Here is an 18063-nt window from a genome sequence, read left to right on the forward strand (position 1 = left end):
ACAAAAATTTCCAAGGATGGTGCAGTAAAAAGTTCAGAAGATCTGCTTCTTCAAAATCAAATATAAAAGTGAGCGAAGTTGTTAATTTGGGTCTCTCAAAGTTGATTAAATACAAGCAACGACATAATGAGAAGCTGCTCAAAGTTGGGTAAGAACATTGAGACTGTTGAATTCTTGCCTGAGGCTATTCTCACCACACCCACCTTCCAATACCAGAGCAGTAGGCACACAAATGCTACCAGAGCAGATAACCCATAAAAGCCAGTTATTTCACTGCCAGAGGGAACAGACTTGATTATGAGCAGAAGGCACAAAAGCAATTTCCAGTAGTGTTTATAAGTAAAAATAGCAAAATTAGCAGAAAATTAACAGGGAAATCTGACCACACTTCTAACCTGAGATTGAAGTTATCCTTAGAGTGAGCAACAATCTGGCTCACCATCTAGAAATTTAACAGGGAACTCCTGGAAATGAGAGAGAAAGAGCCTTAGAGGAGCTAGATTAGTTATCTAAACATCCATGGCTGACTGGAAAGCTATTACATGTACAAGGATGAGAAAAAATGGAACTTTAACATATCCATAATAATCATTAAAAAGAATAAAGTACTACAAAGAATTTAAACCCCTACTACTAACCAAGATCAAATAAAAATTTATGCTTGATATAATGTAGGAGATAAACTATATCACTTCTGATAGAAACACAGGAGAAAATAGGACCTTGAATTAAGCAATGATTTTTTGATTTGATGCCATGGCCTGTTCATAAAAAAATATATAGATTAAATTTCAAAATTAAAATATTTTGCTTTTCAATAGACCATTTTATGCACTTGAAATATATGCTACAGGCTGAAAAAAAATTGAAAATCTATATCTGATAAATACTGTGTATTCAATATATAGAGAGAAATTCTGCAACTCGGTAAGAAGATGGAAAAACATATAATGAAAAATCAGGGAAACATGATAATACAAAAGGAGACTGAAAAAGCACCAGTAAATCATCCCCAAAAATGAAGATCCATGAATTAATTGACAGAGTATTAAAAATAATCATCTTAAGGAAGCTCAATGAACTATAAGAAAATACAGATAGAAAACTAAACAAAATCAGAAAAAACAGTACATGAACAAAATAACTTTAACAGATAAATAGAAATGAAATATAAAAGAACCAAAAAGAAATCTTGGAGGTGAAGAATGCAATCTGAAATAAAAAATTTGATTGATAGCTAAATAGCAGATGTGATCATGCAGAAGAAAGAATTAGCAAAGTAAAGCACAGGTATTTGAAATAATCTAGTTAAGGAACCAGTAAGATCAAAAAGTAAAGAAAGCCTACATGAGTTATAGAACACCATCGAGCAAGGCAGTATAGGTATTATGGAAATTCCAGAAGGAGCAGAGAATGAGAAAGGTCTAGAAAGCTTATTGAAGGGAATAATAACAGAAAACTACAAAAATTTGGCAAGAAAAATGATGAACATTCAGATCCATGATGCCCAAAGAATATCAATTACTCTGAACAACAAGAGGCTTTACCAAGATACATTATAATATCAAACTATCCCTAAACTCCTTGATATACCCTTGTGTGTCCAGTATACTATATAAAATACATAAATTTGGTGGGTTATGAACAAAAGAAATTTAATTCTCACAGTCCTGGAGGCTGGGAAGTGCAAGATCAAGACACCAGAAGATTGGATGTCCAGTAGGATCCACTTTTTCATTCATGAACTTTTCTATTCTTTCTCACAAAGCAGATTGTGTGGGTTTCTGTTCAGCCTCTTTTATAAGGGCACTAATCCCATTAATGGAGTCTCTGCCCTTTTGAACTCATCAACTCCCAAAAGTCTTGTCCCCTAATACCATCACTTTGGTGTTAGAATTTAACATAAGAATTTTAGGGGAATACAAGCATTCAAATCATAGAAACCCATTAACATAATCAATAATAAAACCATATAATCATCTCAATAAATATAGAAAAAAATATTTGACAAAATTCTACATCGTTTCATGATAAAACACCCAAAAAATTAGGTATAGAAGGAATGTACCTTAACACAGTAAAGTTAATATATGACAAACGCACAACTAATATCATACTCAACAGTGAAAAACTAAAAGGTTTTTCTTTATGATCAGGAATAAGACAAGAATGTCCAATCTCACCACTTCTGTTCAACATAGTACTAGAAGTACTAGTCAGAGCAATCAGACAATAACACACACACACACACACACACACACACACACACACACACATATAAAAGCATCAAAATTGAAAAGGAAAGATTAAGTTATCTCTATTTACAGATGACATGATCTTATATACAGAAAACCCTACAAATTTCACCAAGAAACTGTTATAATGAATATGAATTCAGTGAAGCTGCAGTATATAAAATCAACAATCAAAATCCATTTGCATTTCTGTACACTAACTACAAACTATCTGATAGAGAAATTAAGAAAAAAATCCCATTTACAAGAACATTAAAAAATGAAAATATTAATTACAAATAAATTTAACTGAGGAAGTGAAAATTCTGTGGACTAAAACTGTGAAACTTTGAAAAAAATTAATTGAAGACACAAATAAATGGAAATATATTCTAAGTTCATGGACTGGAAAATCAATTTTATTAAAATGTTCACAATACCAAAAGTGTTGTACAGATACAATGCTATTCCTATCAAAATTCCTGTGGCACATTTTACAGAAATATAGAAAAGAAGTAATTCTAAAATTTGTATAGAACCACAAAAACCCTAACTAGCCAAAGCAATAATGAGGGAAAAAATGTTTGAATCATCACACATCCTGATTTCAAAATACATTACAAAGCTACAGTAATCAAAAGAGTATTATACTGGTATGAAAACAGATATATAAACCAGTGGAACAAAACAGAGATGCAGAAATAAATCAGTTAATTTATTGTCAGCTGATTTTTGACAAGGGTGCCAAGAACATATAATGCAAAAAGATTAGTCTCTTTAATAAAAGGTGCTGGGAAAATGGAATATTCACACACAAAATAATAAAATTGGACCATTATCTAACACCAGATACAAAATCAACTCAAAATATATTAAAGATTTAAACATAAGAAATGAAGCAGTAAAACTACTAGAAGAAAACAGAATAAGAAGCTTTGAGAATAAGCTTCTTGACATTGGTCTTGGCAATGATTTTCTGGATATGACACCAAAAACAAGAGTAGACATTTTTTGCTTTTAGTTTTATCAAATTAAGAAGCATCTGCCCAACAAAAGAAAAAGTCAACAGAGTGTAAAGGTAACCCACAGAATGAAGAAAATATTTGCAAACTGTATATATGATAAGGGTTCATATCCAAAATTTATAAGGAACTCATAAAATTCAATAATAAATAAACAAATAACCCAATTAAAAACTAAGTAAAATATTTTAGTAGACATTTCACACAGGAAGATTTATATATCTTCTGTCCTTTAAGCTTTCTGTTTTATTCAGTTCTTCATGTGTCCTTGTGATTCTGGGATCAGTGGTTGCTGTGGAACATCCTTCTCACTGATGATTATAGGAGAGCAGGAGGGACATGCAAACCAGGAAAGCATTTTTTAAAACCTCTCCCTGCATCACGTAAACTGGCCAAACCCAAATCAACGGGGTGGGAATATATGTTCTTACTAAAAGGGAAAACATCGCAAATTTACATGGCTGAAAAAATGTAGATGTACAACACAGAGTAATAATTGGAATAGCAATTCAGCCTAGCACATTTCCCTTCAATTCGAATCTACCAAGTGTGTGTATCCTGACCTTCTCCCTCCCTGTCTTCCTTAGGAAGAGTTTCTACCAAAAAAAAAAAAAAAAAAAAAAAAAAATTCTCCTTTCAGACCCATTTCATCAGTTAGCTTTTGCTGTTTTATGTTTTATACATAGGCACAGAATTCCCAGTATCATGTAACAATAAACATGTATTTTTTGCTCACATGTTTGTATTTGGCTAGGGCACCACTGTTTTAAGCTGTGGGACTCAGGAAGAGCTAGGTTGACTCTCTGTATGCTTCATTCTTGTACCAAGAGGGAGAGACAGTATCCATCTTCAATGTATTTTTCTTATGCCAAGGGCAATTTCACAAGAAGGAAAGAAAAATGCACAATAAATACAAGTTTCTCCACATGTTACATCCGCTAATATTCTGTTGCTCAAAATAAGCCACATCTCCAAACCTAGAAAGCACACTCCATGCCTCAAGAAGCTATTGTCCATCATCTTAGTCACAATTTATCACTTCTCTCTCACATAGCCTAAAGCTATGCTATCCACCTTTAATTAGCATATATCCAAACTTATCAAATTCTACAAATTAAATACATACATTTCTTTGTATACCAATTTTTGTATACTCAATAAAGCTGTTTTTTTAAAAAAGGAAATTCTGGCACGTACTACAGCTACCGAACCCAAGTCCGGGTGCCCACTGCCAAATAGAAACAAACAATTCAAAAGTCAAATATTGGTGAAAAGGGAAGGCAGCTTTATTTAGGACCAGTAACCTGAAGGGGGATGCTATGCTAACCTATCTCCAAAGGACAGATTTACTGAGAAATTCCTAAGGGAGGAGTTGGAGGGAATGGAATGTGGAGAGAGTCCAGCTGCTTTTCAAAGCTCTAGCTGGCTGGTGGCCTCTGTTATCTCCTAGCTGCACCTGTGATTCCTTGTTAGTGACCAAGGTCAGCTTCTGACATCTTGTTTGATCACTTCTTGGAACTCTGCAAGCCTCAAAGAAGAACTGATAGTTTTGCAAGGTACTGATTAGCTTTCGACAGCCTTGTTTTTCTACTTCACAAGCAAGATAAGAAAGTCTGGGGATGGGAAGAAAGAGAGGAGGAAAAAAACAAACAAACTATGTCTTTTAAAATTTTCTTACAGCCCAGACAGTTAAAGGGCTCAACATGCCTGCAGACCTGCTCACTCGAACACTAAAACATGGATAAACTTTGAAGACATTACACTCAGTGAAATAAAAGGACATAAGAGGATGAATGTCATATGATTCCACTTACATGAGGTACATAGAGTAGTCAAATTCATAGAGATGCAAAAGCAGAATGTGGTTGCCAGGGGCTGCGGTGGAGGCGGGATGGGGAGTTAGTGTATAATGGATACAGAGTTTTGGTTGGGGAAGGGGAAACATTCTGGAGATGGATGGTGCATAATTATGTCATTGTACTTGTTACCTCAGAAATGTACGTTTCAAAAATGCTAAAATGGTAAACTTATGCTATATATATTTAACCACAATAAAAAGGAACATTTATAGTAAAATAAAAATTTAAAAAAAAACACTAAAACTTCTGGACTTTCATGTTGCTTCTGAATACCCCCTTAATTTGGCCATTTCATTTCTGTGTTCAACTTTCTTTTGTTATACCTTGTGATGGCATCTAGCTCATGCCTTCAAATACTTGCATCAGAACTTTCTTGCTCAATGCAGCAAATTACTTAGGTACATTGCCTTGTGTGCAAGTTACTGTAGAGAGCAGTTTTACCAAATGTTTTATCATTACAGAACGTGGGTTATAATTTGTTCAGTCTCTGATATAAGCTTTCTTGCCAAATGTCAATGCACATATTTTAGGTTTTTGTTATGACACCACCCTTACTCACATACTAAAATTGGTACTGGTCAAGGTTTGGCCAGGAAAACAGAAGCCACTCTATATAATCTGAATAAAAAGAAAGAATAATTTATGAGGTTGAAAGCACAGAGGTCAAAGAGGCCACAGTGCAGAATGGAGGATTTGACACTGACACAGTGGTGAGGTGGTTCTCACAGCTTGCAAGGGAGTTATTATGAATCTTTTGTGTATCTGCAAGACTAGCTACAACTCCCTCCAGAGAACAATGCCTTCTGTTTTTCATCTGCCTTGCAAATCTTGCACAAGCTCCTCTTCTGGGCAAAGAACCAGAAAAATAGAGGATTCTGGGAAACATGATAATCAGAGTTAGAACATGGTAGAGCTGAACTAATGACAGAAAATCCAGCATAGACATGGTTTCAAAAAAAGACACACATGAATTTACAGAGTTGTTAACAATTGCATTTCTCAATCTGAGATCTATCTCTATAAACCCTGAATTAGTGGAAATGCTTATACATGTAGACCAAGGATTAGGGAATCAACCTGAAACTAAATAAACTATAGAAGTAACTAAGGGACACGAATATGCACATTTTAAAAAGATTATTTTCTCTCTTTTAAGAGTTTGGCTTTTTCTTCCTAAAGAGTTCAACTAAAGTCATCACATAAATTGTCTATTATATGTGATTCCAGTCTTTGAATGACAGTGAAAACATCAAATATGTCAAATATGTTGCATGCAGTTTACTAAAAATATTTTTTGAATGGGTTTATTTCTTGTTCTCTCTTTCTCTCTCTTATTCATCTTTTTCTGAGTATTTCCATGTGCTCCTTTTCTTGATATATATGAGAAACACATATTTATAAGCATATTAAGTATACATATGGAAAATATAAAATATACATATGCATATAACATATACATAAGAAATATACATATATACATGTATATATTATATAAACTTGCATATATATAATATATATATAATTTAAGAACCAACTTAAAATCTTCTATTATTTGGGACATGCATACTATTAATCAATATAAAGCATAGTTACTTGCATAGGCTGGAAATATTTCCTAATGAGAAAGTTTAATGGTAAAATTTCTATAGAAAGTATGACACACACAAAAAAAAAAAACGGGGGGGGGAAGAAGATATAACAACTATACTTTCATGAAGTTGTTACAACAAGCAAACGGAGAGGACATTCTTGGGGGGGAGGGGAGAGAGGGAGGAGGGAGGGAGGTGTCGGTGATGGGCCATAATAATCATATACAGTGTATATTGACAAAATAAAAATTTAACAAAAAAAAAAAAGAAAAAAAAAAAAAAACGGGGGGGGGGAAGAAGATATAACAACTATACTTTCATGAAGTTGTTACAACAAGCAAACGGAGAGGACATTCTTGGGGGGGAGGGGAGAGAGGGAGGAGGGAGGGAGGTGTCGGTGATGGGCCATAATAATCATATACAGTGTATATTGACAAAATAAAAATTTAACAAAAAAAAAAAAGAAAGTGTATTTCTGCAGTGTTAATATTGATAGTCTTGAAAATCATAAATGTTACATTGGAGCACACGAGTAAAATTTAGAGAGACTTGATGAGCATCCTTTATACTCAGATTTCTTAGTAGCAAAGAAAAATGATTATAGATGTTAAATGTTGGCTTACACTGTGGGATAGTAGAAAAAGTCTCAAACTAAAAATTAGGATATATGAATTTAGCTTTGCTTTTTTTTACTAAATATATAATTTGGATCTCTTGATTTATCTCTTTAAGACTTGTTTATCTGTATTATAAAAGTAAAGGCTGAGGTTAAGTTATCTTTCAGGCAATTGTCAATTCGCAAATCTACAATTATGTGTCATACTGAAAATAGTTTATAAGTATAATTTAAGCTTAAGAAAAATAAATATTAAAAGTGACCCAAATGTGTTTTTTTTTTAAATTACTGTCTAAAAACTACCCCAAATCTTAGTGAATTAAAACAACGAACATTAATTTTCACTCACCATTCTGGGGTCAGCAGGGCAGTTCTTCAAGTCTGGTCTAATTTGGGTAGGGCCAGATGGTCTGGAATTGACCACAGCTTGTACGGTAATGAAAGACTTGTTGCATTGGTGGGAGAACTGGCTCAGGTGAAATTACTTGTTTCCATGGTATGTGACTTTCTCTCATTTTCCAGTAGGCCAGAAAGCCTTTATTACATGGCAGTCAAAGGGTTCCAAACATTACAAGAGAAGGCAAGTCCAAGGGGGTGTTCTTCATGCCTCTGCCTGTATCAAGTTTGCTAAAGTCCTAATTGGCTAAAGCATATCACACAGGCAAGCCCAGTTCAACAGACAGAGAAATCCTTCCTTTTAATGGAAGAAATAGCAAAGTCTCATTGCAAGGGGAGTATGAACACAAGAATAGGAGAAATTTATAACCAATTTTGCAATCTCCTATGTTTCTTAATCTCCAACAAAACTGCGCTATATGACTTCTTATATAACTTATGCAATCCCCTAAACTTTAGTTTTTTCATGTTTCTCTACCTCTAATACTTTTTCCTGTGTTTATAATTTCCTGCACTTATTGCCACTTATGGTGCATAAGTGCCTTACCAAATTCTAGGGTTGTTTGTTTGTTTGTTTGTTTGTTTTCATAGACAGAGAGGGCAAAAGGATGAGGCAGTGCCTGGATTTTGCAGGTGCTGAGGAGGCTTCACAAAGGAACATGTTCACTTAAAGCACAATGTAAGGATATTAGACCCAGAGAGCTTACGCTGAGTATCTTGAGACAAAAAAATGGGCACAGAAAGAGAATGTGCAAAAATAAGCTTATCTCCTTTACAACTTTATTTAGAAACTATCTTTTACAGTACAGTTGAGGAATGAGGCTAAATTCCACAGCTGTTTGTGTGAGAATTTTATTGCACAGAAGTCACATGTTTTGGAGGGATATTTGTTCTCTAATATGTATTAAAACTTTGTAGAAGTAAGGCCTTTAATAACAGGGATGTGATAAGTAAGAGTGTGTATTAGTCTGTTTCTGTTGCTTATAAGAGAATACTTGAAACTGGGTAATTTTTTAAGAAAAGAAAATTTATTTTTCACAGTTTGAAGTCTGGGAAGCCCACGTCAGTGGGGCACATGTGGTGAGGGCCTTTTTCTTAGTGGGAACTTTCTACAGGGTCCCACAGCGAACAGGGTGTCAGATGGTGAGAACGGGCTGAGCAAGCAAGCTAACCTTCTCACTCGCCCTCCTTATAAAGCCATCAGAACCACACTCATCACTCCATGAATGGATCAATCCATTCATGGGGACATGGTTGCTCACAATGTAATCACTTCTTAAGTAACATAATTGGATTTCCACCCTCTTAACACTTGCAATAGAGTCAAGTTTCCAATACATGAACTTTTGAGGGGCGCATGTGAGCCACAGCAGTAGGTACTTCAAAAAGTTCATGGAAAAATAGAACTAAAGGATAATACAAATATTTCCATGAACTTTTTGAAGTAACCTAGAATGTAATAGACTATAAAGGAAAAACAGCTATACTGTGTGATTCTTGTTCATCTGAACTTATAACGTCTTGAAATGATCTCAGATTGTACAGATGCAATCATTACATATTTGGTCTTTCAAGGAAAGAGCTATATATTTATATTTATTTAGTAATTAGTCATTGATTTATATTTATTTATATTTCTGAATATGTGAACCCATGAAACTAGAAAAGACAATAAAAAATAAAATCTTTCGGTGTCTTGGAATACCATCAGTATTTGTTATAAATGATATTAAAAGCATGTGTAAATGCTGACTATATTTAAGAATTTATATTACACAAATATAAAATATTTACAAATTAGCCTCAGTATTACACTTATCTTTAGTTTGATGGGATAATTTTAGAGGATCTTCAAAGTCACTTCGATTAATAATTTTCTACCCTTTACAAAACTTAAAACATTGGCTTTAGCGCTAATCAAACACATCAATTGACTACTGATTAAATATGCTAATATTTAACCAGATATATTTATTATAAACCTGATTTTTTCAATCCAGATCACATATAATAAGGGCACATTCATTCAAGAATAATAAAAAAGTGTACTATCTGTCACATAGGATATATAAAATTTTATAAATATTGTAAATAAAAGATGGAGAAGGAATGCAGGGAGTGCTTGAAATAAAATCCTATATGGTCAAGTGTTTAGATACCTTTATGTATGTGTTTGTTCATATGACTTCTAAAGTATTTAAGAGTCTCAGAGAGGAAAAATTGTGAGCATTGCAGTCAGTTGACTACAAGTAAATGGCAACTCCACCACATAATAGATTCTTGATCTAAGGCAAGTTACATCTTTTCTAAACTTCAGTTTCCTTATACAGGCTATGATAATAACCATAATTGAGAAAGTTGTTTTGAGAAGGAAATAATTAATGAATGCTAAAGTTCTTTGAAAACTTGTACACAAACATACTTACATAATTTATCTATATGTTGTGTATGTGTGCAAGAGAAGCAATGTATAAAAAATACCTACTTTAAAATTGCTCATAATAATATTCAATAACAATTATAAGTTCCACTTACTTGTACAGTTACAAATGCTTTAAAAATCATTACCTTTCATTCTAATCACAGCCCCATGAGGTAGTTTTTACTATACCCAGTTTGTAATTGAAGAAAAAGAGCCATATCAGTTGTGAAACTACAATTATGTATCTAAATTCATCACTTTCATATCTGTGTTCTTCAACATTATGTCAGCTTTTCCAAAGTCTAGTCTTGAGGAAAATGGCTGAATATAGTTGAAAAACATGGTAACCTATATCCTTTTTGTTTAACAAATACACAAATTATATTAGCACATTAGATTTTGAAATATCTTGTAGCATACAGTGTACCCTTGGTCTTTAAGTGTGTTTATTCCTGAAATTCCCAAATTAATTTGATTAATTATACTTTTATTGAGCACACTTCTATGTGTCATGTTTATGTGAGTGTGTGTGTGTGTGTGTGTGTGTGTGTGTTTTGCTAGGGGGCATGATTCTATATCAGGACTATACTTAAACTTCTAATTATAAAATTCAGACATTTATATCTAGTCTGGGTTTTCAAGTTATTTGCTTCTAGCCTAGTCTCTTCTTTGGTATTTATATATGACATTAGTCAACTACACAGGACCATGTATAAAGCTTTGCCCAGCTTTGATTTTAGAGACCGTCCTATGAAACTATAAAAATGTACCTCTTTTAAGAGAGATGCTGTAGATTTCTCAAGAAGTAATGTGATATAGTTTTCCCTCCATAAAGCAAACCATTTTGAAGAGCACGTATTGAAACCAAATATGTTTTTGATGCAGCTACTTCATTATTTTCGTGCTGACAGCTTTACACTAAAATATCACTTTCATATCTACTATTTGGTTTTCTGATCTTTGTCGGTAATACACTTTGGCAGTCATGATATGGTGGAAAATGACAGTGGCATATTTGAGGGGTTGGAGATGGAGAATAGTCTATGGGGTTTGATGAAAGATGTAGATAGCTAGAGACTGACATGCAGACTTCAACAGATATGATAAGGTTGCTTTTTTGAAATAGGAGAACACTCTGAGTAATTTAACATTTATTTCACATTTTCTTTGTCACATAAAAAAATAGTTTGATTCAACATCTGTATGTCTATTTTTACAACAATACCACTCTTCTTAAATCATTATAAATTTATGGTTTTGCTATGTGATAGCAAAGTTTAAAATATTCATTTGTAAATTTTCTTGACTGTTCTCATACATTATTTCACCTATGTAAGTTTCAGAACCTATTTGGTAATTTTATGAGAAAATGGGACTGCATTATGTTATAAATTAGTTTAAGAATCAATATCTTTATAATATGAAAATTTACCATTTTATTTGTATACACATCTCATATTTGATATGTTCTTATATAATATCTCACATGCTTTTCAATTTTAATTGAGATTTAAAATTATAATTAGTATTATCACAATTATTCATGAACATTTCTGTTTTAAGTGAGATCTTTGAATGTTGAAGGTTATGTTAATTGACTTTGCTATGTTTTGTTGTTTCTATTTTTAAAATTACTCTTCAAAATTTTTTATGTACACAATTACATCTTACGTAAATTTTGGTTCTTCCTTTCAATTACTTACATGTTCATTTCTGTTTAATTTCTTGTTATGTAATTAGACCTTCCAGTGCAATGTTAAATAATGGTAGCAATAGTAGGAATCTATGACTTATAGTTGATATAAGGGGCAATGCTTCTAATATTTTGTAATTTATAGCAGAATTTCAGTAATTTCCCTTTACCAAGAGTTATGCGTGTATGTGTGTGTGCACATGTGTGTCCGCTAGTTAATTTCTTCCATTTCAATCTTTATAGGAGTTTGTTGTGCTGTGAGTGAGTCTTTTACATTTCTTTTGTGAATTCTAGCTTTTAAAATTTTCTTTTATTCCTTTTTGATTTTAATCTTAGAAACAAATTATATAAAATGCATCTATTACATATAGATTTAAAATATTATTGCAAATAATTGATAAATATAATTACTTTAGATTTGTTTTATTCTGTGTAGTAATAATCATTTATGATGCTATTTTATCTTTTCATCTCTTGCTCATATTTGCCAACCTAGTCAATTTTATTAACCTTTTAAAAGAATGTCTTTGTAATTTTACCTATTAAATTTAATATTCAAACATCTTTGGGGATTTTGTTTCTTTGTTTTTTATTTTAATTTATCAATCTACAATGTAGTCAATTTTCATGTCCCTTTACCAATTTGTTTCACATACTTTTTTATTTTATTTTTATTAGAAGTTTTCTTTTAGTGTATTTTTTTTCTTTACCTGAAACACATCATAAATTTATTTATTTTCAATATTTCCTGCTTTCTAATACATTTAACTAAAGCAAACAGTTTTCTTTGGGTTTCTCTGTGCCCTAAATTTAGGGACTTATAAATATTTATTTCAGTCATGTTTTTGTTAGTCAGAAATTTGACGAGAGCTTGGCTGAGGTTGAAATGTCAACTTCCAAGTTAGCTTTTGTGCTCTATGACTGGACCTTTAGTGTCTCTTACTCCATATGGCATTTTATCTTCCAAGGCTTCTTCTTGTGTTTCTCAGGTCATGATAGTCTTAGTAGTAAGCAATTTTGTATGGAGCTCAGCTTCCCAACAGGGAATGTTCCAAGTGTTAGGAAAAATGCCGAATGGGCACATCTTCATTTCTGCAGTATGCTGTTGGTCAAAGCAATCAGATTCATAAACTCCACTTCCTCTTGGGAAAACGTCAAAAGATTTGTGGCTCTTTAATCTACCACTCCCTTTTCAGCTCCGTATTCTAGCTCTTTATCAATTTTGCTGTAATAATTTATAACAATGTCTCTCTTTTTTTTTTTTTCTTTAGCCCACAAGTTGTTTGGAACGGTGTTATTTTTCTCTCTGTCTTTCTTTTACTTAATGTTCAACTTTAGTGGTTTTCTTGAACTATCATTTTAAAATATTTGTGGTTCTTAACTCTTGGACAAAATACAGCCCCCATAAAGCCAATTGTTCTACTTTTTGAGATTTTATTTATGACCAAATATATACTTATTTTTAATATTTCTAAAGGATATTGCTTTATTGAAGTATTACAATTATTGATTTTTTATTTATTTTCTCCTATTTTAGCTGCATATTTTGAATGTTTTCAATACAAAGTAAAATTTGCTATATTCACTTCACATTTAGTACAGTTTATGTCTTATATGTAGTAAAACTAACTTCTTAGGTATATAAAAGTTTCTAATGCTTAATTGTCTCATACTTTCCAACTTTTATTATAAAGTAATATTTTTCTTATGTAAGACATTATTAATAAATCTGTCATCTAATAATAATACTAAATCCTATGTACCACATCTATCTATTCTTATAGTCTCTGTATATTTTGCTAAATATTTTATTTACTTACTTGTCTTCTTTCCTAAAGTGCTACTTCTTTTGTGCAAAGTACGTATCTAATTTTTCCATTTCCACAGAATGTAGACCTCAGTATGGAAAAGAGTAGACATTCAATTTGTTTTACAAAGTCTGAACACTGGTTCTATCAAAAATAAATATGCAAATGATAAAACAGCATGCTTCAATTGATATTCAGTCTTAAAAATCCTTAATGTTTTTCTTTTATTATCAGTTTGAATCAATTTCAGATTTCTTTAACCAAAACTGTAGATAATTTATGAATTTGAATTGAATTTTCTCCAGACTCACTCTCAGTGATAAAGAATAAAAATGAAAAAAATTATATACAATGTTAAGAAACCTATCACAACAGAAAGTCAGGGTTTCAAAGTGGAATGAAAGTAAGACATCTGCCACACACACACACACAAAAGTCTGTGTACTTTAGAAGCATGTTTTCCTGGAAAAATATATTTATCAAGATTAGAAAAAAGTAGGAGCTAGTGGTCAAAATTCACTTTAAAACAACAGTATTGTTATGACTTTATGACTTAGCTATTAAAATACCCATACACTGATTGGTAAATAGTCTCTTCTATGATTAAATATTTTTAATATCACTCCTGTATGCATGCATATATAAACAGAAGGACACACACACTAAAGGTCTAGAGGAAGGGACTACAAAAAAAGTTGCATTAGTCCGTTTCTGTTGCTTATAATAAAATACTTGGAACTGAGTAATTTATAAGAAGTTGAAATTTATTACTTACATTTTCAGAGACTGGGAAATCCAAAGTCCAAGGAACACATCTGGTGAGGGCCTTGGCGGTGGCATCAGTGACCCGGCAGTTTCACATGGCAGAAATGGTGGAGCAGAGAGAGAGATTCTCATGTGCTTTCCTTTTAAAGCCTCCAGAACCATGTCCCTGACCAACATCATTAGTCCATTCACTACGGCACAGTCTTACAGTCTAATCACTTCTTCAAGGCCCCAGCTTTCAATTAACATAATAGAATTTCTCACCCTGAACAGTAACAATGAGTATTCAAGCTTCAATGAGCTTGGGGGAGCATCCGATCTACAGCAAAAGTCAAAAATTCTTAATTTGTTAACAAGTACACACTCCACCACTTTTTTACCAAAACCGTCCTTGGACTTAACACAGGAAGAATTAAAGTAAGTAACACCTTACCCTTTACTCAAATGAGAACTTGGCTCATTTGGCCACTAAGTCAGTATAAGAAAAGAAGATGAGAAATAAAGGAGAAGAAGGAGATGAAAAAGAAGGGAAAGAGAAAGAAAAGAAAGGAAAAATGATAGGCCAGGAAAGGAAATACATTTTTTAAGAGAATTGAAATCAACGAGGTAAGATTAAGTTAAGCTCTATAATAGCTGAAGTTTATATATGGATTGCATATTGGCACATTTTGTCTTGCTATATATCTTGCCTTTTATTTGTATTTAATAATTAATGTTATTTTTAATAGTTATATACAATCATAGATAGGATAAAGGATTATTATTCATTGTATTTTTCATACCTATTTAAAATTGGCCTCAGCAACTAAACACAGGATAAACTCCTACATCTGCTACAAAGCTGTAATGATTACAGAAATATTGCCTAGAAGAATTCAGTCTCCAAATTATAATTCTTCCAAAGTCAAAAACAAAGTGCAGGGGCAGATGTCAAAATAAGGGAAAAGTACATTATTAACACATAAGTAATAAGAAAACACACATAAATGTGACCATTATATTCTCTATAAAAAATCCTTAATCACTCAAGTTGAATTGTTAAACCCTGATTAAGTAAGGGTTGACTGTGTATTACCCTAATGTGAGAAACATAAAAATTCATATGCTGGAGGAAACAGAGTCTTCTTCATTTAAATAGCTAGATTTGCTTGCTTAAGAACACACACACACACACACACACACACACACACACACACAAAATTTATGAATTTGCAGAAGCCAGTTCTTGTGCCCTTAAAGTAATCACACAGGGGCAAGTTTCATCTGTTGGTGGTCAGCCACAATTCAGGGAGAGACTTGTATTATCTTATTTTAGGATGTCATAGTTTCCACATATCAAATGTCAGAAAATGTCCCAAAAGGCAGCTTGGCAATAGCCAACAGCAGCAAGTCTATACAACAGTCAGCAAAGTAAGCACAAGCTGTCAGACAGAATTGCTTTCAAAAAGCTTTTTACTTGTTGGATAGAGAGACTTGGCATGCTTTATTTTGTTTCTCAGAGTAAACTCTTTTTCATAGCTTCTGGCATTTTGTTGTCACAGGAAATGCTCTGGTATACTCTACTGCTTTGTCAGTACCCTTTGAGATAATGTAATCGCAGAGAATATGTAAACTATATTTGATTATTCTGAGGATAGTTATCTTATTTCAATATGATCACATAATTTAAAAATCAGATATCAAAATATATGGTTATACCTTGTCAGCTTATTATACCTTATTAATATGAATCCATTAAATGCAAAACTAAAAAAAAATATAACTCAAATAAAGCAGCTCAATAAATAATTAGGTTCCCAAATAAATTGAGTTCCTAACATATGTAAAAAAAAAAAAAAAAAAAAAAAAAAAAAAAAAAACTTTCACAAAGTAATAATGGTCTTTTAATTTTCCTGTATATAATTTTCTGCATAATGTATAGTTATCCTAATTATAGTATTATCCTTAGTATACTTTTACTTTATAAAACTTATGAAGAACATTCATCCTCATCAAGTGTGTAAAATAAAGTTTTAGTTGATGTATAATGTGCTTGGTGGACATATGTAGAAAATAGTTGGAACTATTTTACAGCAGTTGGTGATAGACAATACCAAAATTTATATTAATGACAATATTACACAATATTACATCATTATAGTGACATCAATATGTATGTTTTTATTATGTAATTTTATGATTTTCGAATTTCTGCTTGTCCCACATGTCATACTAATAACAAACTTTTTGATAAACTTCTACTGTATTTTAACTTCTAGAGTAAATCATCGCAGCCATAATAAATAAATAAATTCTTAGATGCTATTTGAATGTCAGTGGGTGCTACACATATCTCTGTAATGTGGCTGTGAGGTTGTAACACTCATCACTGCTTATTCTTTCACTGCAGATGAGAAGCTTTTGATTAATTTTGTAATTTTACTGACATCAGATGTGTATATTTTCCACTGGTTTCTCTACTTTAGGTAGTTGGGGAAAATAGTATTTTCATTCATTAAAAAATGTTTCAATACTTGTATATTCTCAGAGGTAGGAGACTTTTGTGTCAACAATTGAGAAATAGGACTTGTTTTTCCCCTTCAGGAGAACATGGCTCCGGTGGAGGATGGAATCATGAGTGTGGGCATTGGATGGGTGACAGGGAAAGGGATTAATCAACAATAGACTGTTCCACCTGTACCAGCCAGCAAAACCAAACAAAAACATAACAAAACAAAAAACAATAGACTTGAAAATAGCACTCTAATTGCCCAATTTAAGAGTATATCAAATAGTTATCCAGTTTGGAATACAGAAAAATAGTCACTTTTATCCTTATTTGAATATAAATGAAATGTCACTGAATGCATTAGCAAGGTCTCAGCACATCTGAGGATTTTGGTGTCTTACAGTCATGAGTCAGTAACATTTTCTCAAGTTGCTGGTGTGTTTCACTGAGTAACACAGACAGATACTAGACTGCTGCATTTTCAGAGAAATGTACTGCATTGCCAGCTTTATATCATTTTTATACCTCAATCTTGAATTCACAATGGTGTTTTAATTATACAAAATGAGAAAATTTAAAGCTATGATCATGAGAGCATGTATGATGTGTGTGAGGAAAGAGAGAGGAAATGTGAAATAAAACATGAAAGTATTGAGGAAATACTACAATATTTTGTATGACATGACTGAATCATAACTATACAAGCTTGGAAGCTGTCACATGAATACCTTGATTAAGTCAAGTAATGAAATCTTGATGTTTGAAATTCAATCTAGAATTCAAACCATGAATAAAAAAACGGTATGTGCTGATTTAAAAATTGCAGAAATGGATTTTGAGAGAATCCCATTTTGTGGTTTTTGGAGGAATCATAAATCATTCTCAGTCCTCTCATGGTGTTGATGTAATTTGTCCCCTATAAATCACTATAGACCATGACCCTCATTCAGGGAGTCAAAATGCTACACATTCAACAATAATTCAGTAATTTGCTTCGCCTACTGAGTGTCATAGTCTCAGCAAATGACAGAAACCCTCCCTCTTCCTGCTGCTCCATGAATATTCAACCCAGTGTGTCAACTCAGAGTTAGAAGCTAATAGGAACCAGAAAGCTAAACACAGGGGTTATTTCACAGCAAAAAAAAAAAAAAAAAAAAAAAAAAAAAGGGGG

Source organism: Galeopterus variegatus, unplaced genomic scaffold (genome assembly GCF_000696425.1).
Source record: "Galeopterus variegatus unplaced genomic scaffold, G_variegatus-3.0.2 Scaffold40, whole genome shotgun sequence".
Lineage (NCBI taxonomy): Eukaryota > Metazoa > Chordata > Mammalia > Dermoptera > Cynocephalidae > Galeopterus > Galeopterus variegatus.